At 44.1% G+C, this 25,221-nt stretch overlaps 1 protein-coding gene across 1 annotated transcript in view; it reads right to left on the bottom strand.

Moving 5' to 3' along the window:
- ST6GAL2 (ST6 beta-galactoside alpha-2,6-sialyltransferase 2) overlaps positions 1-24,444 on the bottom strand; it is a 70,110-nt gene extending 45,666 nt beyond the window's left edge. The window contains exon 1 of the mRNA XM_049651235.1: positions 24,030-24,444. The gene's annotated coding sequence lies outside the window, so the exon portion shown is untranslated. The remainder of the gene's footprint in view (positions 1-24,029) is intronic.
- Positions 24,445-25,221: the final 777 nt, after the last annotated feature.

The raw sequence follows: 25,221 nt of genomic DNA, 5'->3' as shown, positions 1-25,221 counted from the left end.
CAGAAACCCAGATCTGCCCTGGAGAGGGACCGACCAGCCCCACTCCTGACATGGCAGGGACAGAAAAGTACAGAGGGAGGGAAGGGTGAGACCGGAGTCATGGCAAAATTATCAGAATAGGAGTTTAAAGCAACCAGGATGACACCGGAAAATAGCACCTCAAAGGAGATGAAAGATGCTGTCTGAAGACTGTGTCTCTGGGACGACAACAGGCATCATAAATCGTTCTGATGAATTCTGGTCCAGTATCTATGCTAAACAAATGCTCTGGTCATCTAACCCCACTCACCCCAGCCCCTCTTCCTTCCAGCTGTAACTTTTCTCTGGGCTGCAAAAAGCTCTTTTATCTAATTTGTTAATAAGCCATGGCATGTAAGCTGCCCACCTACCCTTGATGGAGACACACACACGCACGTGCACACACACACACACCACATCATATACACACAATGCACGCATTACGCCTTTATTATATGCCAGGCACTGTGCTACGTGGTAGGGATCAAAAGGACAATACAACACTGTCTTATCCTTCACGAGTCTATAATTTAGTGAAAATAACTTTTTTTTTTTTTTTTTTTTTACTAAATACAATTTATTATCAAACTGGTTTCCATACAACACCCAGTGCTCATCCCAACAGGTGCCCTCCTCAATGCCCATCACCCACTTTCCCCTCTCCCCCACCCCCCATCAACCCTCAGTTTGTTCTCCGTATTTAAGAGTCTCTTAAGGTTTGCCTCCTTCCCTCTCTGTAACTTTTTTTGTTCCCCCTTCCCCTCCCCCATGGTCTTTTGTTCAGTTTCTCAGGATCCACACATGAGTGAAAACATACGGTATCTGTCTTTCTCTGCCTGACTTACGGTGAAAATAACTTCTAAAGTTGTCTTCATGGTACCTGCGTCAGCCACGAACATTTCACTATTAAAGAGAATTTATGTTCATTTATTTTTATTTCTTAGTCTTATGGAAATTTACAAGTAGTACTACATTTAGGCTATCTGTACCTAATTTCCATGCTGGGTAAGTGAAAGTTCTGTTAATAGAAAAAGACAGCACTGATCCAACATTGATTCACTCAACAAACATCTCTTGTGAGGCCCACACTCAGACATAAAATTATCAGCAACAGCACCATATATTCCATGCAGCTTAAAGGAGGTGCTATCACCAGGGCACCACGGTAATAAAACCGTATGGATATTTATGTTTTCTCTCACTCCACTGTGCATTTGCTCACTTTATTTCTGCTCTTGGCAAGATTTAAATAAAGGCTTTTTCTCCTCTGCTCTACAAATGTTTGCAGCAGCTACATTACACTGACTTAACACAGCATTAACTACAGTACAAATATACAGTCCTCATATTGCTTTTGGAACAAGGAAAACGTTTATGATTTCTGTCACAGAAACACTGAATTCACCAATCTAAAATTTATTTAAAATGTCAGATGACTTTGATAAAAATCTATAGCCCAAATTCAGCTCTCAACAGTGTGGAGTTATTACTTTGAATTTAAAAAAGAATGCACCCTCAAGTATGTTCTGGCTGTCTTCAGAATGTAAAGTTCAAGGCAAGCCATGTGGGCTACTGTGTGTTTACACTGCATTAGGTGCTAGAAAAGCATTCTGACTTGGATGCCCCCCTCGTTTTAGTAAAAACTTCAGTCCCCATTTTATAAGAAAACAAAATATCAGCTCTCAGTGGAAACCACTGAGAATTGTGCACCCGGAGGAACGTAATTTCACTGTGCTTTATGATGTGGACGCTAAACGGAGGCAGGTCATATAAGAAAACCACATTTTCTAGATGGAGACAGGGTAATTGAGAAAACTGGCTTCACACTAAAGAAAACAAGTAAGTGAGCTATTTTAAGTCTAATTAATACAACGCATAAAATACATTTTGGTTTTCCCTCAACCCCAAAATAAGTGAATACAGTAATAGAATCATGAGTTCATGGCTTACAATGTCAATGCCATTTGTCTTAGAAAAGCCAAAGAACATGAAATCAGTGGTTGTATTTTCTCCCTCCATCCTGGAGACTAGGGAGTTTTCACAAAAGCCAGGACAGACCTTACAAGGACTCAAGGACTCCAACTTTTTTTTTTTTTTTCACCAAAGAGGAACCCACGGTGTGCGAAAATGAAGCGCGTTACCTGTGTTGCAAGGGTAACTGGAGGCAGATACTCACAATGCATTCCCTGTCATCTAATGATACCAAATAGATCGGATCACAGATTTTACTTCCAGAGTATTTTAAAGTTCTGTAGCCCAAGAGAATCCTGCAGAAACTGGGAAGGAGAAATCTGAAGAATAAAATTACTACATTGTAGCATCTGTAGAATCATTCCAATGGAGTCCCAAATATTCTGGGGAGCACAGGTGGTCCCCTCTTTAAGGCACAGTATTTCTGAAGCTGACTGCAGAGCATATCACCACAAGGTGGCATCCCAGGCACCGGGGCAGCATCCCTTAAGGGCACCACGCACCTGAGGGAAATATACTGGCAAGTATTTGGAAGTCTGGGTCCTCAGTTTGCCAATGGTGGAGCCTGGTGGTACTGGATTAAACCTCTGCCAAAGCTAGGAAGAGCTATTATCATTATTAGGTGCCGGTGCTTTCTTCTTGCTGGTGGAGACAGCACAGAAGTTATAGAACAAGGGCCTGGTACCATCCCAGAATCTCTAGAGCTGCGTATTAAAAAGGAAACTTCCTGGGTCCCACTGTGACTTCCTGAATCAAAATCAGAGGAAGAGGGCCGCTGAGCCTGCATTGCAGACACTCCCCCTTGGGCCATTCACCCTTGCCCTTGGCCTTGCCAGGGTCAGTGAATGAGCCTGAAGCCAGGGAGGCGGGTAAGAATGGGCCACTGCATTCCAAATGCTCCTCCAAGGCGGTTGGGCAGGAATCTGCCCCAGACTACCCGCTGACGCCTGTCTGACCACAATCTCATAATCCTGTCACCGCTAACAAAACCAACCTGCACCACAACATGTTAATCCCTGAGGTCACCCCTGGGCCACATGTGACTGATGCCAGGCACACATCTGCATGTCTTTGAAATGATCTGTCACCTTTTAAGAGCCAGCTTCAGCATCCCTCTCAGACATTCCTTAGCATTTCCTGCACTGCCCCAGGACTTCGTACACACTACTCCTCCTCGGGGCAGAACCTCTGCATGACCATTGGGCACCTGCCTTCCAATGCTTGTATGCACATGAATGAAAGGGGAAAAAAAAGCATTCATTACACTTGCAAAAACCTTACCACAGCATTAATGACAGTATTTCCACTAGACATTCAAATTTCCATTCTATAGGGAAAAGACAATGAGTTGAGTTACAAACACCTACATTCAAATACTTTTCCATGTAAGTTTCTTCCCTTATTAACCATACCAACGTGGGTAAGTTATTAAACCAAAGACCAGTTTCTTCAACTTCAAGACTGAGGTAACATCACACAGCTTAGCCAGCCTTTAAGAGGATTTTAACTGACCTCTATATGAAAGTCAATTAATGCACTGCCAGGCACGGATGCTTCAAGAATGTTTGTTCCCTTCCCCTTTTCCTTTTGTACACTTTCTAATTGGCTCTGTAATGGTCTACAGGAGCCTATAGAGCTTGTAACAAATCTTCCAAAAGAAACTTCTATGCCAATTTCATTCCTCCTTAGTAATGTGCTGATAAATGTTTGACAACTGGCTCTTGGGAAAGAGAAGTGGGAAGTGGAGGGCTGATTTTGGCATTTTCCCATTTCCTTGGAGTACATCCTTCAGTCATGGCCAGTTTTAAACTACTAAGGTGAGGCCACTGAACACAGAGAAGAGATCCACAGAAGCTTATTGTCATACAGTATTTGCACCATCAGCCACGGCAGATGTGAACACCTTCGAGAGCATAGATGATAGTAAAATGTAACTGAAATAATTAGGAAATGATGAATGTTGAGAAAGGACTGTTTTAAAGTAGTTTAACAACTGGCTCACAAAATTCCCAAGCGAGTATTCACCGGCCGGCTCTAAGCACACCACTGTATCTCACCTCATCAAGAAAATGCTGACTATAGAGTATTAATTCTGGGGTGTTCTGATTTGCAGACTATATAGGGGGCTTTATTTATGCAGGACCCTTTAAGCAGATGCAGAAAGTATATGCTTCGAGTTTCTACAAGGGTGAAATATGGCTACAGAACAGTACACGTCTGTGCAGTATGGGGATAGTGCTCCCTGTGCATTAGCTCTGCCGGGCAAAGCCCTTGCTGTAGAGGAGGAAGCTTCTACAGTGCACAGCTCACGGCCAGCACCCAGTCAACATGATGGCAATAATAAAACTGATTTATTGCCACTCTTCTTTCCATCAGGTCCTCATAACATACGTTTGTTAAGCCTTTGCTTTTTATCTTAGGCCCCTTCCAGTTGCTAGATGCTATGTCATGATGCAACGAGTTTTAGTATCCATGTCAGACATCTGACACTCTCCTGGACACAAGGAAGCAAGCTGCCCACAGGTAAAAAGAGGTGTGGAACTGGAAGCCATGTTTCATATTTTTATAAAACCAGTTGGCTCTTCAAAGCCCTCAAGGCACTACATTTTATTTGCTTATGCATCTGAACAGGCACTGAATTGTTTCAACAGAGATAATAAAATGCATTTGTGGCTTATAATTTTTTTTTTCCACCCTGCTCAATTCTAGAAGTTGCATTTCATGACTCTGGCTTGCCTCCACATTTGGTAGTTTTTCCAACAACAAAACCATCTTATTTGAAGACTCACCCTGTAGTCCGAAGTGGTTTCAGAATATATGGGGTGCTTGGGTGGTTCAGTTGGTTAAGTGTCCAACTCTTGATTACGGCTCGGGTCATGATCTTACAGTTAGCGAGTTTGAGCCCCGTGTCAAGCTCCACACTGACAGTGTGGAGCTTGCTTGGGATTCTTTCTCTCCCTCTCTGTATCCCTCCCCCAGTCACACGTGCATGCACGCTCTCTAAATAAATAAATAAACAAATAAACAAACAAACAAACAAACAAACTTTAAAAAAGAAAAGAGTGAACTTTAAGTAAAGGCACGCTATGTACCAAGTGTGGTACTTCATACACCACAAACAGGGCTTCATTTGAACTTAAAACAACCAATGGGTTCGGTCATATTATTGCTCAATTTTATGATGAGGAAAGAGGGTCCTTGAAGTTAAGAATCCATTAGATGTCAGCAGGGCCACCTTCATGGGATGTGACTTGTGTCGTGTCACAGGACCCCACATTCAGAAGGACCATGCTTGCTTTGATTTTCTCCTGCCACTGTCTTAAAGTTATTAATAATTTCACCTTTGAGTTTGTGTTTTCCAAGTAAAATCCAATGGGAAAATGGGGCAATGGGACAATGAAGCATTCCCATGAGACCAGACATGTATAACGTGTGTGCAGTATGTGTGTTCACCTTTCCTTGCCAGCCCCTTCACAGACAGCATGCCTGACGCCCTGTGGATCCGGTGCATTGGAAGTTTAGCAAGACTCAAAGTGAGGACACAGTAAGCATGTTACCTCTGTGACTAAGTGGGGGGATCTGACAGCCCCGAGGGGCCATGCTTTGTTAGAGCCAGAACTGTCTTCAAAAGCAAAAAGAAGCAATGGTGTTCTAAGAAACACAATAGGCCAAGGGCTCTCATCATGTCCTTTCTCATTGCCCTGGATGAACTGTCCACATATGCTGAAAATAATGATGTGGAAGAAAAGCCTGGAATTCCTTCCTTATGGGAAAGCTGAGGTTGGTAGAATCGCATGTGTCACGAGGTGAAATAAAAAGAGCTGAGTTAGTTTTGAGTTATGTCTCCACTGTTCTGGTAAGAATGAAATATGTAAGCCTGTGCCCGCCAGGAAGTACACATTGTGTAATCTCAGTGATTGTGCACAGGAGTTAAATGATCCTACATGCGGATTTAAAAGTGGCATTGCACAACAAAAATGACCAGTAAAATTGATGTTAATAATTAAATTTTAATTTTTCTTTCCTTAGAACATTAAAAACACCATGACACACACACACAAAAAAAAAAAAAAAAAAAAAAGGAAGGAAAGGGAAGGAAAACGTGTTTTGTTTGGGTGCTGTTAAGGGCATTATCCCCCCCTGCTTTTTGAACAAGGGTTCCCCCTGCCCCCTCGCATTGTGCATGGAGTTCTTCAGCCAGCCCTGGGTGTCACGCAGCCTGTAAGCGGCAGTCAGGATCCAAACCCAGGCTGACTGCAGAGCTTCCTCTACTTTCACACCATCTTAGTCGGCCTCCGGTTAAAAGCAACAGTGCTCCCAGCTTCAGAACATTTTTGTCATTATTCCACTGTTAGCAATCTGGACAGCACACAACTAATTGTTTATTCCCTTTGGCTTTTCTTGTTTTCTTCTTGTTTTCTCTGGATCATTTAAGGCTGTATTTTCTCTATTCACTGAGTAAGTATTCACTCTGAGCCAGGAACATATAAGAGTCTCAGCAAAGTGTAGAATGTTAGAGTCGAAGATGGCAAAGTCATTTCTAAGAACCTTAATAAAAACAAATAAATGAGGAGTTTTATGTAACTTCAAAGTCTTTCTGCTTATTTTCCCCAATACTTAATTACTTTCATAACCAGAGGCTGCATTTTACAGCAGGTGTAATCCTTCCGGGGACTGGGCTGGTTAAGACGGAGGAGGGAGGGACTGAAATGAGCATTTGGTTGCTAAATGGGTGTGTTTGGTTGAACACCAAATGTGGGTGAGAAGCAGCAGATGAAAATTCTGTGTGCTTGAGTCCCACAGCGAACTCAAAGTCAGGGAATTTCCACCCTAGGAACTGTCTGCATCTTTAAGTCCCCGAAATCATTTATTGTGTTGTAAGTCACATCAGCCAAAACTCACTTTAAAGAATAAGGTATTCTATAAAAAGGCAATGCAATAGCAAAACCACCACCACCAAAACAAAACCCCAAAACTTTTATGAGGGCTGATGAGGCAAAGGCCAAAAAAATGTGCTAGACCTGTAGCCAAGTTCATTGCCTTTGACTACTGTGTTGTGGTTCTACTAATATCAGCCACAAATGACCACCCTTGAGCCCGGGATAGGAGTGCTGGTTGATACTTAAGCATAAAAAAGACGCAGAGGATTTACTGTCATTTTACAAAGGAGAAACTTAAGAACAAGTAGAAGAAACCACAGACCTAAACCCCAAACAGAAAACTATAAAATGCCTCAAAGATAATATAGGGGGGAATCTTGACGACCTTCAGTATGGCAGAACTTGTTAAATACAACACCAAAGGCACTATCTATAAAAGGATGAGTTGATAAGCAGAACTTCCTTGAAATAAACAACCTCTGCTCTCTGAAATACAATCGCAAGAGTGTAAGAAGACCAGTTACAGACTGGGAGAAAATACTTGCAAAAGACACACCTGATAAAGAACTGTGAGCAAAATTATACAAAGAACTCTTAAAACTCAACAGTGAGAAAATAAACATGATTACAAAATGGGTTAAAGACCTTAACAGACAACGTGTCAAAGAAGATATACCAATGGCAAGTAAGTGTATGAAAAGATGCTCCACATCATAAGTCCTCAAGGAAATGCAAGTTAAAACAACCACGAGATACCCCTACATACCTGCTAGAGTAGCTGAAATCCAGAACACTGACACCAGCAAGGATGTGGGCCAAAAGGAGCACTCACTCATAGCTGGTGGGAATGAGAAAATGGTACAGCCACTTTGTCGGCTTCTCAGAAAGCTAAACATCCTCTTGTCCTATGATCTGGCATCATGTTCCAGTCATGTTAAAAGGAACTGAAAACTTACATCCACATAAAAACCTGCACATGGATGTTGACAGCAGCTTTATTCACAAGTGCCAAAACCTGGAAGCCACCAAGATATCCCTCAACTGGCTAAATGGATACATAATCCATTGGATCAATATGAACGGATAAATAAGCTGTGGCAACCAGATAATGGAAAGTTATTTGGCACTAAAAAGAAACGAGCTGTCAAGCCATGAAAACACACGGAGGAATCTTAAAATGTACTAAGTGAAAGAAGCCAATCTGAAAAGCCAATCACAAACTTTGTGATTCCAATTATATGACATTCTGGAAAAGGCAAAACCATAGAAACAGTAAGAGTTCAGTGGTTGTGGGAGCTGGTGGCAGGGGGAGGAGGTAGTGGTGAACAGACTGAGCACAGAGGATCTTTAAGGCAGTGAAAATACTCTGTATGACACTCTAGTGGTGGATACATGTGAACATTTGTCCAAACCCACAGCACGTACAACCCCAGGAGTGCACCCCAATGTGAACTGCGGACTCCAGGTGACTGTGATGTGTCAGGATAGGTTCACTGGCTGTAACAAATGTACCGCTCTGGGGGGAGTGGGGGGGCGGTGCTGATGGTGGGGGAGGCCGTGCACCTGTGAGGGCAGGGGCCTGTGGGTAATCTCTGTGCTCTGCTCAATTTTTGCTGCAATCCTAAAGCTACTCTGAAAGTCTTAATGCTAAAAGATGTAGAAATAAAAGGAGAAGAGAAAAACTCACACACAAATCACCCCGAAGTGGAGGCCCTGGAATCTGAGACTGGGTCTGTTGAGTCCAGGCCTCTCTCCTCAGGCAGCCCCTCCATGGCTTACAAAGCGCTTTCATACACTGTGCGACTCAGTGCCATATGGATTTTGGATTAAATGTTCAATTCTGACCTCAGTTACACCGAAAATAAACTTTTCACAGGTCATAAATTTTTAGAACCTGCCATAATAAACGAAATATCTGTGTACAAGTCCCAAAGCAAAGATAACGGTCCTGAAAACCTCCAGCAGTGGTTCAATAGTGCTTGCTGTTAATGCTGAAGTCCTGACATCATGTGTCACACCAAAGAGATGGGAGACCAGAAACTGAAGAAAGGTGGGGGTTGACAAAACACTGTCAACCATCTACCATCGGTGTTGGGGCCGGGAAGCTTAAGAGACAATACAAGCCTACGTGTTCCTCTTTTTAAGAAGGAAATTTCTAATCTCAGAAGGTACCTTCTACAAATTTCTGTTCCCACTTCTGTTTATTATGGCTGAAGAGCACGAATCAGAAAGTGCAATAGAAAAAAAAAATGATTAAATACGTTATTTGTGGAAGGAGTGCCATCACATTCCATGCTAAGTTAGTAGTAAGATCGCTGTGTCCAGCATGAAAGCAGCTTCTTTTATTCAACAACTGTCTATGGAAGGTGAGAGAAGATCCCATATTTAAGAATTCTGGGGGTGGCAAAGGGTGGAGAAGATCTGTGGGTGGTGACCAGAATTCCCAGGAGTCCAGGACAGCCAGGCCAGGAGATACCAGCCACGCTGAGAAAGTCCTAGGGAGGGAGTCATGACTCACTAGAATCAGGGACTGCAAGGGCTCCCCTCAGGCAGGTGCAGCCAGGGAGTGAGGGGAAGCCATCTGGGTCTCTGGCAGCTTCCCTTGCGTACAGAGCTTACCTCTTCCATGCAGATATTCCAGGAAATACCAAAGCCAGGCAACTCTGTTAATTTCCTTCAGCAAACAGAAAACATATTTCGCCTCATCTTTTCACCTTGTCCTCTAGAAGCCCCAAAACAACAGCTGCCCTTTGAACTCAATGGGAACTGCTCCTGTCCTAGGAAGCCTGCCTGAGATGGGGCCCAAGGGACCCCTTTCCTGCCTGTTTTCTAGGTCAGGGAGGGGAAAGGCTGACAGTTTACACAGTACAGAAGCCCCCTCTGGCCGCTTAAGCTCTCTGGGCAGGAGCAAGGCCTTCAAAGCTGTCAATCAGACCCTTCCAGAAAGCTGAAGAACCCTGGGGAGGGAAGAAAGGATTTGTTTGCTTTTAAGCCTTTCTCATTAATTTGACTGATAGCTGAGGCCTCACTTGCATGCCCAGCCATGTGGGGATTTGGGGCTGAAGCCAAAGGGGGTCCCAGCTCCCCCTTAAACCTGCGCCTCACCCCTTCCTGATTCAAAGCAGGACTGAACAGAGGGCCCATCCCAGAAGGCACCTGACCTTTGAGCCTGGGAGAAAGATTATCCTTTAGTTACTTATTTGTGAAGACTATAATCGAGCTGACCCCCTCTGTGTTGAGCCACGTTCCACTTCACCTGGTGTGGCCGATGTGATGTGTCTGTGGTGACTGCTAGGGAGCCCATCCGCAAAATGGCCAGGGAGGGGAGCACAGGGAGAGCCAGCTCTGTACAGACAGTCACCTGGGAGATCCCTGCATTCAGCCACTGTTTGGACAAGGAATCCTCCCAATCACTGCATGGCCACATCTCCATCTTTGCCTTGGCAGGGAGGGCGGCAGGCATAATTCACATCACCCTGCAGGATGCTAGTCTTCCTAGGAGAAGGCTTTGCCTCCAAAAAAAAAAAAAAAAAAAAAAAAGAATAAAAAAAAGAATAAATAAATTATTTGGGGGCGTCTGGGTGGCTCAGTCAGTTAAGCATCTGACTTTGGCTCAGGTCATGATCTCGCGGTTGGTGGGTTCTAGCCCCACGTCAGGCTCTGTGCTGACAGCTCAGAGCCTGGAGCCTATTTCAGACTCTGTGCCTCCCTCTCTGTCTGCCCCTCCCCTGCTCGCACTCTGTCTCTCTTCCTCTCTCAAAAATAAACGTCCAAAAAAATTTTTTTTAAATACATTTTTTTGCTGTTCAAACTGAATGTTTAATAGTAATTCACTAAGAGGGCCTTCAAAGTTACAACTTTGAATTACTTCAGATATTCATGAAAGGTAAATGGAGGACTTCCTGTTAGATCTATATTATTCATCACTAGTTTCTAGGAAGCCACAAAATTGTGTTTACTTTGAGGCTTACTGCCTGAGAGTAAATCTTCTCAAGGAGTCTAAAGCATTTGGGGGCGGAGGGGGTAGAACAAAGAAAAGAAAACCAAACCAATAAATAAGCAAAACACCAAACCCATTACTAAAAGCACAGGCCAAATTTGGTGCCTCCCCACACAGCCTGGAATCCATCTGAGACGAATTCCAATATCCAATGATTTTGAGTTTCCTGAAAGGTTCAACAATTGTTGGTGGGTTGGTTTGTCGCAGGGGTAGGCCTTCCTGGCTGGCACCAGATTTCCAAAACACAGTAACAGAATCTTTTAACCACATCCAGTTATCAAAAGCCATGTCTGGGACAACAACATAATTAAAAAGCGCCAAGAAACCCACTGGCATAGAAAGCCTTATTAAGCTGGCATAGCATGACTCATAAGGAAAATTAAAAGGGCTTGGGGGTGTGTAGGGATCTAAGGTCATTAAGAAAAATGAAATAATTTAAACAGATATTCAAATTTGAATACATCACTTTAAATAACAGCCATGCCCTGATGCTCTGGTGCCTAACCCTGACTTCTACCCGTAGTTTTCTTACTTTAAAAGCTTCCTTTGCTTGGTGTGTGAATCCAGGGACAGATGTGAGTCTGTGCTGATGATGTGGAGATGTACCCATAGCCTCCGGCGGAGGAGGGGTCACCAGAAGGAACTGTCTGAGTGCCACAGTCAGCAGCATGACAACTGCTAATAGCCAGCACACATGAAATCATTAAAATCCACTTAACTTGACTATGAAAGTGATTTAAAACTATTTCTGTGGGTGAGAGGAAATCCACACTTAGGTTCTTCTTTCTTTACTCCCAAGTGGTTCCTTGATCTTAAGCATATGTAAATGGAGCACGGAAATAGTTTATTCAAACGCTCCAAGCATTTTTTAAAATTCCTCCAGCTTTTGTTAAATTCCTGCAATGTTCTATTTACTGCTGGGGACCGCCAAAGGTCCCTAACTTCAACCACGGGTAACATTTTTTATTTTAATTCTAGAATGGGTTCAGAGTAAGGGAAAGTGTCCCCTTAATTAAATGACTCATCCCAGGCATTCCCTAGCTCTAACCCAGTGTTTTGGGAGACTGCAAACTTTAAAACAAAACTCATTTAAATAGTGGGGAGAGAAATGCACAGAATTTGGCACTCTAGAGGATGTGCATCTGGGAAGATACTTTGAAAATACACTAAATTCCACATAAATTTTTGTGGAATGAGTGACCCCAGACACGCACTGACCCCCCTGTCGGGGAAGGCACCTCAGCCCTGGGGGCTGTCTCCTCCAGGAAGCACTGGCAGAATGAGGTCAAGGCCACACCATCAGACACACAGGAAGAAGGCACAGCACAGTGCCTTCTCCAGGCTTTCAGCTAAAGGTGTGCACCTTTCCGCTTACACCTGGTTGGACTGATCTCAGGATAAAGGGATTGCACTTATAATTCCTCACAGACAGCTCATATTTCATACTGTCCCCGGGCTAGCAGCACCTTTCCCAGTTTTAATACCTATTCATAGATGATTTGTGGGCAGCCAGAAAAAATGCAACCCCACAACAAAATGCTGCTGAGCCCATTCGCTCTGGAGCAGCCTTTATTATCACACCAGGTGCTGATAATGTATGTAGCTCTAATTGTTAGAATGTGATACATTTATGAATCCTAGACAAAGTGCTTTTATAAAACCTCCCTGGGCAGATCCTCCCCAATTTATTTACTAATCACTTACCAATTACACGTGTCCCTTACTTGGGAATGCTTTGTTAAAGGAGGAACAAAGACGCCCAGCCACATTTCTACCACTTATGAAAAGAAATGTGAATTTCCAGTGTTCTCGGTGAGATTCACAAGAGGCATAAAGATTACAAGGTTGAACAGTTTAACTCTGATTTCCTAATATCACTAGCAAATGTGTTTCTCCAAAGTGATTAACGGCAACTCTAAAGATAATGTATGTACAGAATGGTCCATTCAGTCCATAGTCCCTTGTCTTTAGAATAGCCTGTTTATAAATGGATGGCTAGAAATGGAGGAGCTATATACGTGGGGATTTGCCTTGAAAAAAAAGGCAGAAAGGATGTCACCCTCTCCCCTTCATTTGTAGAAGTCCTGTTTATGGAGTGGACAGTAGTCCTTTCAAATCTGAAATACTTTCAGCTCCGTTCATTCAGTTGACATTGATCAAGCCATCTACTGAGCTCAGTATCTTGAGATGTACTAAGGAGCTGGGGACACAGCCTCACAGGGCTGCCTGCAAGCACCTTACAGTCAAGCAGGGGAGAAAAAAAAGTAAAAGGTTAATTACAATACAGACTGGGAGGTGCAACAAAGACAAATGGTGCTATAGCACAGGAGGGGACCACACATCGTGTGTGTATGTATGTGTGTGTGTGAAAGAGACAGAGACAAAGAGACAGCAGGAGGAAGAAGCAGGTCCATCCTTAAACTCAGCCTAATATAGTCAGAGACACCCTTAAAGTAGTAAAGAGGAGACAAAACTGGGGCCCAATTCAGAAGCACATGATATTCTAAAAATTCCAGGCTGGGTCCTGTATGCCATGGGGTGGGGGGGTGGGGTGGGGGAGGGCATGGCACTAAGGAGAGGAAAAGGTCACATGATCAAGCTTAGGGTTTGGAAAGATGACTCTTTGCCAATATGGACAACATACGGGGGATCAGGAGGTGAGCAAGAGTGGACAGAGGCATCTGTAAAGTGAATTCCTCATTTAAATGCTCCTTCTGCTAATAGAGCAGGGCTTCCCTCCATTTTTTCTGTAAAGAATATGATAAACAATAGAAGCTGAAGCCCAAAAAACATTTTGCCTTCCAGAAACAGTAAATGTCAGGAAAGAAACTCTGGACAATCACATGAAGTATAATCACATATTTCTGAACCACTTAAGTAGAACACGCCCAAGGGCATGCTGTACAAAAGCCAGCATTTTCAGAGGCAGGTGAGAGATACAGCTTCCTCTTTAGGAGACAGAAACCAAATCATTAGACTCTTAATGCCATGTGAGCTTCGGCTGCCAAATGCCCTGCTCTCTACCAACTGGGTTCCAATGGCATCTAGCTTTGGGTTTAAGCCAATCTCTTTGGCTTTAGGCAAATCCTGAATTTATACAATATAGTCCAAGTACATCAGACTATTATTAAGCAGTCTGCCTGTTAACCTTTTTACTTTTTTAAATCATATTTCCAATTTTTAATTCTTTTCTAGTAAACGTTAAGATATCATTCTATCTTTTCTTTATATCCCTTTGAACTTTACTTTCTTTGGTACGGTGAAAACCTTTTTTCAAGTTGGTCAGTGTACCAAGTACAGGCCAGGCAGCTGATGACCTGGAACTGAGTTTTTAGGGTTTTTTTTTTAGTTTTTTCAGTTTATGGATTTTTATTTATTTCCAAATAGCAATGTAGACTATCTCTAGGCAGACAAAAACTCTAAAGAATCTATATGATTTTAATCTTCCATGTCCTGCTGAATTTTTCTGAGCTAGTCCCTTAAAAAATCTAAAAAAGTCGTATTATGTAAAATATCTCATAGAACTATCCATCTATCAGTGTCCACTAACAGTATGAAAGTATGCCAAATTCACAAATCAAAGGCTAAAAGTTGCCAAATGAAACTAAATTCAGTTAGTAAAGAAAGCTTCATTTTGAAGTTTTTTTCCATAGAACTGTCCTATGTTCAATTTTATTTTTTTAAGTTTGTTTGTTTGCTTATTTATTTATTTATTTAGGCAGGGGAGGGGCAAAGAGAGAGGGAGAGAGAGAATCCCAAGCAGGCTCCACACCGTCAGCACACAGCCCAATGCAAGGCTTGAACCCACTAACTGTGAGATCATGACCTGAGCCGAAACCATGAATCAGATGCTTAACTGGCTGAGCCACCTAGGTGCTCCAGTTTTATTTTTAATAAGGGGAAATATATTAAAATATATCTTCAAGATTTAGAACATAATGTTACTAGCTTTTAATACACTTAAAAAATATTTTGATCCTGTTGTGTAGCGAATGGAAAGGAAGATCTGTAGCATCCAAGAAACAGCAAAATTAAGCGACATTTATGTTACTAACAACCTATAATTGTTAATAACAAAATGCACTTTTGTTCCATGCACAGCATGGAAGTTTCTGAACCAAGAGCAAACTTCTCAACTTTAACAGCACAACCTATATTCCATTGCTGGTTAACGCTGCTTTAACTCTAAAAAATATATATACCATACTGTTAAAACGTCATTTTGTTTAAAACTGAATGCAAGCAGGTGACACAAAACTCCTCTGTTCTGTGAGAAATCAGGATAATGGTTACCTTCTGCTGGACAGTGACCAGAAGGGTCAGGCTTCAGGGATTGTTGGCAATATTTTACTCTTTTTTTTTTTTTAAGTTTATTTATTTGAGAGAAAGAGAGAGAGAGAGAATGCATGTGCATGTAAGGGAGAGGCAGAGAGAGAAAGAGAGACAGAGAGAGAATCCCAAGCAGACTCCATGCCATCAGCATAGAGCTCAATCTCATGAACCATGAGATCATGACCTGAGCCCAAACCAAGAGTTGGATACTAAAAGGACTGAGCCACCCAGGTGCCCTGGTAATATCTCATTCTTGATCTAGCTGGTTATATGGGTGTATTTGGTTTATGAAAATCCATCAAACTTTTCACTTATGATCTGTGCACAGTTGGCACTGGCTAAAGATTTAATAATTACCTTTTCTATGCAACACTTCCCTGGCTAGGAACACAGCTGAAGAAAACAAGACAGGTAAGGCAGTTGCCCAAAATCCAGAAAAAACTGAACTGTGGGGATGTGATACAGCTTCCCTCCCACGTCCCACGGACACAAGAAGCACATGACACACACAGACACATTTCGAGAGGGAGGAAGAAAATAAAAGCTCTGAAGTCTCTGGAGGAAAGAACAAGGGGCAAGTGGGGATATGGGGTACAGGTTTCTATGTACTTCATTTCTCCCCCCAGACTGCATCTGATGCCATCCATTTCCAGTTTCATACTGATTAGTGTCTGACAACCCTGAATGTTTTAGCAAATCTCTGATGGCCTATTTGATCTTCAAGGGATAGCTAAGGTGGATTCTCTGTATCTTCCTGAGACCCCAGAAGGTGGTTTAGGGGCACTGCTCCACCTCTGTCTTTTGTATTTGAGGTTAATGTCATCTGCTTCTTGAGCATACAGGTAGCTAACAAGAAGAATGTCACATGAAAATAACTGTAGTAGTGGGGCACCTGGGTGGCTCAGTTGGTTAAGCGTCCGACTTTGGCTCAGGTCATGATCTCGTGGTCCGTGAGTTTGAGCCCCGCGTCGGGCTCTGTGCTGACAGCTCAGAGCCTGGAGACTGTTTCAGATTCTGTGTCTCCCTCTCTCTGACCCTCCCCCATTCATGCTCTGTCTCTCTCTGTCTCAAAAATAAATTAAAAAAACGTTAAAAAAATTAAAAAAAAAAAAGAAAATAACCGTAGTCTTGTGAACTTAAAAAAAAAAAGTAAAAAAAGAAGAAAAGACATGCTCTAGACCTGTTTTGTTCAATGATGTCACTCTTCCAAGCTCCCATTCTACCAATGTATCTACACGTATCTCCCATTCTACCAATGCAAGCAGTCCATGACTCAGTCACTGCTTTTTCTCTCTCTACAAACTGTCAGCACCAAATGAAGGATGCTTCATTAAAAAAAATAATAATAATAATGTTTATTTATTTTTGAGAGAGAGACAGAGCATGAGTGGAGAGGAGCAGAGAGAGAGGAAGACACAGAACCCGAAGCGGGGCTCGAACCCATGAGATCACAACCTGAGCTGAAGTCAGACGCTTAATGGACTGAGCCACCCAGACGCCCCAAGGAATTTCATTTTGAAATTTCACACAGATGAAAGAACAGTCCAAGGGACTTCACCTTGAAAAAAGATTTGCTTAGCAACTATGCAAAACAAACAAGGGGAAGATTTAATTACCTCATTGCAATCATCAATCCTTGTTTTCTTCTCTCTCTCTCTCTCTCTCTCTCTCTATATATATATATATATGGCAAACAAAAGGCACATGACCTTCCTCCTATAATTTTGTTCTATGTCTACCTTTCCCCACATACAGAATTTGAATTTTTTTCTTGAGAAAAGACTATGTGGGTTCATAGAAAATATGTACCCTGGAAAGTGAATTAATTGCTCTGTGGATGCCTTTCAGTTCAACAAGGAATGATTCTAAGGAATGGCCCTCCTTCCAACCTGTAACTGGTGAGGTTGAGCACGGACCTGATGGACGACAAGCCCGGGCACCTGGCTGTGCACTGCACCAATCACACTAAGCATTTAGGGTCACCACTATGCACCACAGTCATTCCCAGACCAAATGTGTGGGCCATAATGCAGGGTCACTCAGTATATTATAAACTCATATTCATTTTCAATATGGTGTAATGAATTCAAGATAGATCTAAGTTGGGCAACTGAGAGGCAGGGACCCACTGGGGGAGATTTGGGGCAGGTGAGTTTAGTTTTGCCAGTAAAACATGCACGTCATGTATGTGATTATACTCCTGGAGTTCCATGCTATAATTGGGTTTTATATATCATCTACAAAAACAAAGCTTCCTTGTTCCAGGAGTCTTTTGACTCTCCTTTGTGAAGCACATTGTTTAATGCAATTTAAAGCTTTTCTTTTACCCACTTCTGGTTTTACATCTAATACTATGCCTACCAGTCATGAAAATACTGGAAAACCCCCAAACCAAAAATTAATTCTGCTCTTTCAGCATATGTATCAAACAGTAATATGAGGGGTATTACTGGGGTATGATTATAATACATTAATGGTATGTTTTAATTATGTGAAAATTACAGAGTGTGGCCAGTAGAGACATGTTTGGGTTTAACTTACGGAAGCAATCACATTATTTTCGAGTCACATTATAGACTTTTTCCTGTTACTATCAAGTCAGTTTCTGAAACCCTCCCACCTCAAATAGTTAATGAAGCAATCTATTTAATGGCTCTCTCTGAATGTTATTATAAAGTATCAAGTATTTAGTCAGACAAATTACTTAATTATTTCAACTCTCCCGGCTACTAATTTTGAACATAAGGCAGAGGAATACTGTTTGTACTGTTATTGTAAGGAGGAAAACTGCCCTTTGAAAAATGTCAGTCAAATACCTACATATATATTACATACATACAGATACACAAATACTAATATAAAGTAAACCATGTTGCACTTGTCAGCTTCCTGGTATTCATTAATTGCTCCAAAAAGTACCTTATGAACCAGAGGGTATCAAAAAAATTTTTTTGAACACTTGAGCTTGTTGCTGTTTTAATTATTTTACCTAAAGTTTAAAGTGATGAGACGACATCGGGGCAACTTCAAATGGTTATCAGAGAAAGACTAACTCACACTCACTATTGGGCCAACACCAGGTTGACCCCGAACCCTCTAAAATGGCTCCACTTCTTTCACCCAGCAAGTAGCTAACTAATGTATAGGACCCCAGCATTGGTTTTCCAGGCTGCCCTGCCCGAGAGGCCTCCCTCGTGAACGTCAACAGTCAAAAACATTCTGCAAACCACCAAAGGGACCTTGAAGATGCTACTGTTGTTAAAGAATATTTACAGATACACACACTCTCACACATATACACATAGAAGTAAAAGTGTGTTTTCCCATACATATCCTATTAATAATAAATCCAAGTAAAGCTTAAACGACCTTAAACATTTCTATCTTCACACAAGCCACTGGCAATCTGGAACATGCAATTCTCTCAGAGAGAAGTAATACAGGAAAAAGAATGTTCTTCTCTCCGTCAGAAGGCCAAGGCTCTAGGTCCTGATTTTCTCACTCAACAGTTGTGAATCCCAACAATTCATGCATAAGTATCTGAATTCAGGTTCCCACTCCAAATTACTAATGGTAAACCATATTAATGCAGGGATGCAGTCCCCCTGTATTTGCAAGTTTATGTGTGCACACATGTCTGTGCACGTGTGTGTGTGCGTGTTCTTGTTATATTTTTATTTTTTACTTATTTTTTTAAGTTTATTTATTTTTGGAGAGAGAGAGAGCAAAGGCAAAGGGCAGAGAGAGAGGGAGAGAGAAAGAGAATCCCAAGCAGGCTCCATGTTGTCAGCACACAGCCTGACACAGGGCTTGAACTCACAAACCCTGAGATCATGTCCTGAGCCCAAACCAAGAGTTGGATATGTAACCGAATGAGCCTCCCAGACATGTTCTTTTTAATGACAGTGGGAAGGAAGGAAGGAAGGAAGGAAGGAAGGAAGGAAGGAAAGAAGGGAGGGAGGAAGAAAGGGAGGGAGGAAGGAAGTCCTCTTTTCTGTATGGGGGATATAGTTTTACTAGTTTTAAAATAGAATTTACAGAGCAAGATCCCTCTTCTCACAGTAAACCCAAATCCATTCATTCAGTCACGCACTTACAGTTCCACAGCATGACTGGGTTAACTGTATCATTCAGAAAATATGCCAATCTTACCAGTACCTTTTCTACCTGTTTGTGGTCAGAGGTACAAAGACAGGTTTTAAGCACCTAGTAATATACTTATCTTTCAGAAAAAAAAAATCATTGCTACACTTTCAAGGAAGCTACTTTTCAAATTTCTTTCTGAATAATGAAAGCTACCGGATTATCTAAAAGATTTACCCTCTTCCAAATTTAATTTAAAGCTAAGTCATTTTAGAAACCACAATTACCAAGATGCAAGAACTTCTACTTGAAAAATTTGTATAATTTGAACATGGAAAACCAATTGTTTTAAATTTAATAATGCGTTTCCCTCTCGGGCTCAAAGACTAGGAGCAGCCAAGAGCAGAACATAACGTGTGAATTATAAACTTCTGAAAGCAGAAGGTTATAATCAAGATATCGCAGGATTTTTCTTTACAGTGTCTTCTCTCATGCTTTAGCCAATATATTTCTCAATGTCCCAAGAGACTACTTTCTGAGCTTCCTCTCCTCACTGACCCAATAACTTAGAGAGTAGGGATCATTTTCTCAAGTCTTTGCTTAAATTTTTCCTTGGAAATTTCACTTGATGAGAAACCCTTCATATGAGCCTGATTTTCATTAGAATACTGACTGCCTGGGATATTCTCAACTGCAGGGGTCATTTTTAGGTTGCATTTCCTGCCTTTTTCTGCTTCCAGGTTCCAGTGAATCTGCTGGCTTTGTCTAATGAGTGCCCCACCAGCCCCTTCCATCCTGTTATAAAAATCTTTCTGATCCAGCAAGCTCAGCCATGGTTTGAGACAAGCAAGCTCAAGGTCACAGCCCTTGTCTGACCCCAACATAGAGACCACGAGAGGAGTCATGCCTTTTCCTCCACAGAGTCTGAGCATAGTCTCAACAGCATGGACTTTGGAACACACAAACCCAGGGCTGCTTTCTCACTGTGGGACTTTTGAGGAAGGCCCTTCATCTTTCCGAGGCTCAGTCTCCTCACCTATGAAATGGGGATAAGAATACACCCCAGGGTTGTGGCTAAGGTACACTGGGATAACCTATGCAGAGCAGGTGGCAGGGTATAATCCATAATAAGTCTGAAGCAATTGCTGTTATTATTCTTTGAGTTACTACTCCCTCCTGGGCTACATGGTGTTTGAAGGGATACGAAGCACAGTAACTAAAGGTGAATTCTCCTCTGAGCATGGGAATTCACTTTTAAGTATGTCAGAATATACAATTCTCAATTTCACGGAATCTCAGCATGAGGAGACACCTTGGAGAGGATTTAAGCTAAGCCTCCATTTCCCAGCCCTGGAAACCAGGCCCTGGGAAGGCTCAGACTTGCTCCAGTGACCTGTGGTGCAGGGACAGCACTCCCGAGGACTCAGGTTTGAGGGCGCCGGCCAAGAATTTCCTTTGAGGCTTCTTCACTGAGAAAGTCCAGTGCAAACTGCAAACCCAACCCTCACACCCTTCTAGCTTGTTAGAGCTGATGTCTGCCTGGAATTCAGAATTTTTTCCTAGAGAAGACCACAGGGGGCAGCAGAACCTGGAAGGGGGCACAGAGCACGTCTGTGCAGACCAAAATCCCTGAGAGAGTGGGTAGTATTTCTCTGATGCCACTTCCATCCAGAGAGCAATTCTTCCCCAAATCAGAAGGGTCTTGGCACAGTGGGATGGCCAAGAAGAACCTGCAAGTGGCCAAGTGAAGACACTGGCCATGCAGCTGCTGGTACCCCGTTTTTACCAAAGCAGCAGGTCTAGGACCCATGCTAGTGCTGGACCAAACCACTGATAAGGACAAAGCCTCAGGAGTGCCAGTTCATATATCACATCCTTTAAACGCACGGCCGCTATTTCACCCACAGCTTGGGTGGGTTCCAAGCATTACAACTGTTCCCCATCCATCCCAGGGGGTGGGGGGGCATGGAATTTCGGATCAGGATGGGATTTGATAAGGGGCATAATAAATCCATATTTCTCTGATGCTTCTTTTTTTTCCCCCCTGATTCTTCTGTCTGTGCTCTGTGTACTTAATAATGCTTCCAAACGAATCTCTCCAAAGTGGGAAGGAGCGCTTTCAGAAAAATGACAGATAATGCTAAACAGAAAGTCTGAAGTTTATCCACTAACAGCAAGCAGCTGGGCAACTTCTAGAGCACACTCAGTTCTTGCCCTTGACCTCAACCTGTTGAGAATACTGAAAATTGCTATGTAAATGTACACCTGCACTTTCTGGATTCCAAAATTAGCATCTGATTCTATGTAATTATTTCTCTGTCAGTTGTGAACTTCATCCCATAGTTCTTTTTTGAGGAGGCTCAAAAACTTAAAACTTAACATACACCTAGCATGAGGGCACTATTTTTTGCTTAGACATGTAAACAAGTCAAATTAAGTATTTCATTTAATCTAAGCAATTAAAATTTAAGATCATATAACAGAAGACCCAGGAGGGTAAAACACATTACAATGAAAGAGAAGGTGAATATTTAAAAGACTGTCCCTATTATCAACACATAAGATATTTTTATTCAAAAGTATCAGGAATGAGGCATGAAATCTGAAAATCAACTAAGTTTCTCAAAGGGCAAATATTTCTAAGTTTTTTGGAATGCAAACCATCGTGTATCTATCTAAGCAGCAGATGCAGGAAACTGAGAATTAGTTTGTCATTTTAGGGAAGATTTAAGCGCTTGGCAAATGCTTGGATACATTCTGGACCCACAGTACACAATTGCAGTTAGTATAAGCAATAGATAGAGACTCACACAGGTAAATCATCTCAGAAAGAGAAATCTCAGGGGAAAAAAAGCTCTAGAGAAACAAGCACCTAGAGGAATTTCTCAGCAACCCCTTCGCTATTTAACCTATCTCACTGGCTGACCAGAAATCCTTCCCGACACCAACTTAATTGTCCACCCCCCTCTTACGTGTCCTCATCAGAAACTGAGCCTAGTTGATTGACTCCCCTTCCCTGCCTAATAAATCTATTCACATATTTTCAAACACTAAGTTATCTCAGGCTTGAATCCTCCTGCCTGCATATCCTCACTTTATCTTTACTTCCTAGATGGCGTGCACAACATAAGCAACCCCCCAAATGCTGGTCTCTGCTCTGAACACTCTCCAACAGTCTCTACCTTCTGTCTGAACTCTGGGGCTCAGAATTCCACAAAGAGCTGAGGCTCCTACTACACGTTCGTCAAGAGACTTACCTCAAAACTAAGCGTCAGCTGCATTTTACAAAAAGGTAAAAAGCTAAAATTCATATCAATCACAATAAAAACTGGATCAAGAATTCCAACATGTTTGAGTGCCCCCATTTTTCACTGTGGCTGTAAAATTCAAGGCGACTGCCCTATTTTAGGTTGTTCTCCATTTTCATCATAATATTCATTCACCATTGTCATCAGCTTTTCTAAACCTTTAGTAGGAAATGCAAACCCTGGAGGGTTGCAAAAGTCTGGCGGTCAAGTTCAGAAAAATAATGGAGGAGGAAAGTGGGTAAAAATAAGTTCAAGGCCATTTAAAGGAAGTGTTAGCCCTAAGTTTGCAACTACGGGATCACACACAGCATTTCAGGTTTTGAAATTCGTCGTCAGTCACAATTATTTCAAAATGGCAAAAATATGTTGAGCAAAATTTCAAAAAGAAAAAAAAAACTGTAAATATCAAGTAACCCGCATGAAGCTTTTTAAATACGTACAAAGCACTTCGCTCACAATGTGTTGCAAGCGCTCCAACAATACCCTCACCCAAGCAGCCAGTCCCCGTGGGAGATCAGCAAGCCCCTTCGCTGTTAGAACGCAAACGGTACAGAAAACAAAGATTGCTACCAAATATGGTTTGCGTCTCCTCCAATTTTCAATATGACCCTGCAAAAATAAGTTCACAAAAAACCAGCCAAGCATTACTTTTCTCCCAAAGTGCTTCTCGGATTATAGAACAGCTTTGAAAGTTCAGCCTGACAAAACAAATATGGTACTAGGAGGAGAGACCTGGAAGGCAACCACAAAAAGTCTCATTTAAATTCCTGGAAAGCAGGGCTTCTCCAAACACAGCTATTCAGCTCGCTTTGGAAGGCATCACTCGCTGCGAGCCACAAGTTGAACTTCACTCCCCGCCCCAGCAGCACCGTCACATCCGAAAGAGACGGGTGTTAACGTTGCTTTCTCAAAAGAATTCATCAAATATCTTCTCCCTACACGGTGAAAAGTGTAACAACTTAAAAGCAAGAGTTTTCCCCCCAGCAAGCGCGTAAGAATTAACACCCGGGTATTTGGGATTCTAAGGATCCCTTCTGTCCCTAAACATTATACCTACAGCAAACTAGAAACCAATAGAACACACTTTAAGCCTTAAGAAGCGCAGTCTTGCATGGGGGTGGGGTCAAGAAAGGCAATTAAAAATCTCGATTTCCTCCCAGAGCCAAATTAAATAAAATAAAAGATCGCCGTTTTATTGATTGAACCGCAGGAGCACAGCCGTGTCTGCCCGTCCCCAAAGCTCAAGCCCGCCGGTTCACTCACCCTCTCGAAGAATGTCCTGCTTCTCCCCCAAAACCCTCAGCGTCCCCTCACCCCCCTACACAGGTCTGGCTCCCGGCCACCGAGTCTAACTCCGTGCCGAGCAGCGCAGAGGCTGCGGCGACCCGAAGGCAGACGTCGCCCCACCGCCCGAGCCCCGCGCCCTCCCCTACCAACCTTCTCCGGACGCCGCGCCTCGCACCGTCCGACCCCGCGGTGCTCCGCGCTCCCCCGTCCGCGCGGCGCTGGAGACGGAGACGTGCGTGTCACATTTTATTCTCCGGCAGCCGCTCGGGCGCGCGCGCCACGCGCTCCCACACTCACACGGCCGCCCGCGGGAGCCGGGACCCGGGGCCGGGGGCGCCCGACGCGCGCCGCGGAACTTGGGGACTGCGAACGCCGAGCGCGCGGCTCAGATCCTGCTGCCGGTGGCCGCCCCCGCCTCCGCCGCGCAGCCTCCCCGCGCCACCTCGGGAGCCCCGAGCGACCCGCGCTCGCGTCCCGGGCGGCCTGCGGGATCACCTCCCCCGGGCCAGAGCTGCTCGGAGGCGGGCGGCAGCTGCGGGCGCGGCGGGTGCTCGGCCTCGGGCCGGCGCGGCGCTGCGCTTAGCCCCGCGCCGCGCGCCTCATTGTTCCCGGCAGCGCGGCGGCGGCGGCGCGGACGGCGGGAGGGACCGCGGCCCCGAGCCCCGGGGCTAGGCGGAGGCTCCCGGCCCCCGCGCAGAGCTTGCGCCGCGCCCCGCCCCCGAGCTCCGCGCGTCCCCCCCCCCCCCCCCCGGGCCTCCCCCGCTCCCTCCGCCCGTCCCCCCGTCCTCCCCCTTCCCGGCCTCGGCTCACCTAGCGGCCGGGCGCCGGGAAGTTGCACCATCCGCTCCCCGCGCCCCTGGCCCGCCAGGCGGGGTGCACGGCGGGACCCTCCCCGGCTGCGCGCCGAGCCCTGCCTCTGGCAAAGGAGCGACTGCAGACTTGGGCTGCGTGGGGCGGTGCGGGCGGCGCGGCTGCCTAAAAAGGCATGCCTCTCCCCGGCCACCGCCTGCAGCCAGCCCTAGTTCCTCCGAGGGTTACTTGCACCCGCACCGCGCTGGGCGCCCGGCGGGCACGCAGGTCCCGCGGGCGTCAGGGATGCAGGAATGTGAACGGGCTGCGAGTGGCCCCGCGGAAGTGAGTCTTTGTGTTCCCGGCTTGAACACACCTTCCCGCCGCGCCGCAGGCCGGGCTACCTGCGCAGGAGGCAGCGCCCGAGAGCCGGCCGGGTGGGGCGCGGGGGAGCGCAGCATCCTCCCCGGCCCGCTGACTCCCTTTGTTCCGCCCGCGCGGCCGCCGGCTCCTCGCTCCGGGGAGCTTCTCCGGGGCGCCCTAGGGTCGGGGT

Source organism: Panthera uncia (assembly GCF_023721935.1).
Source record: "Panthera uncia isolate 11264 chromosome A3 unlocalized genomic scaffold, Puncia_PCG_1.0 HiC_scaffold_11, whole genome shotgun sequence".
Classification (NCBI taxonomy): domain Eukaryota; kingdom Metazoa; phylum Chordata; class Mammalia; order Carnivora; family Felidae; genus Panthera; species Panthera uncia.
The sequence above is the reverse complement of the archived record's forward strand: the minus strand, read 5'-3'. Positions and strand labels throughout refer to the sequence as shown.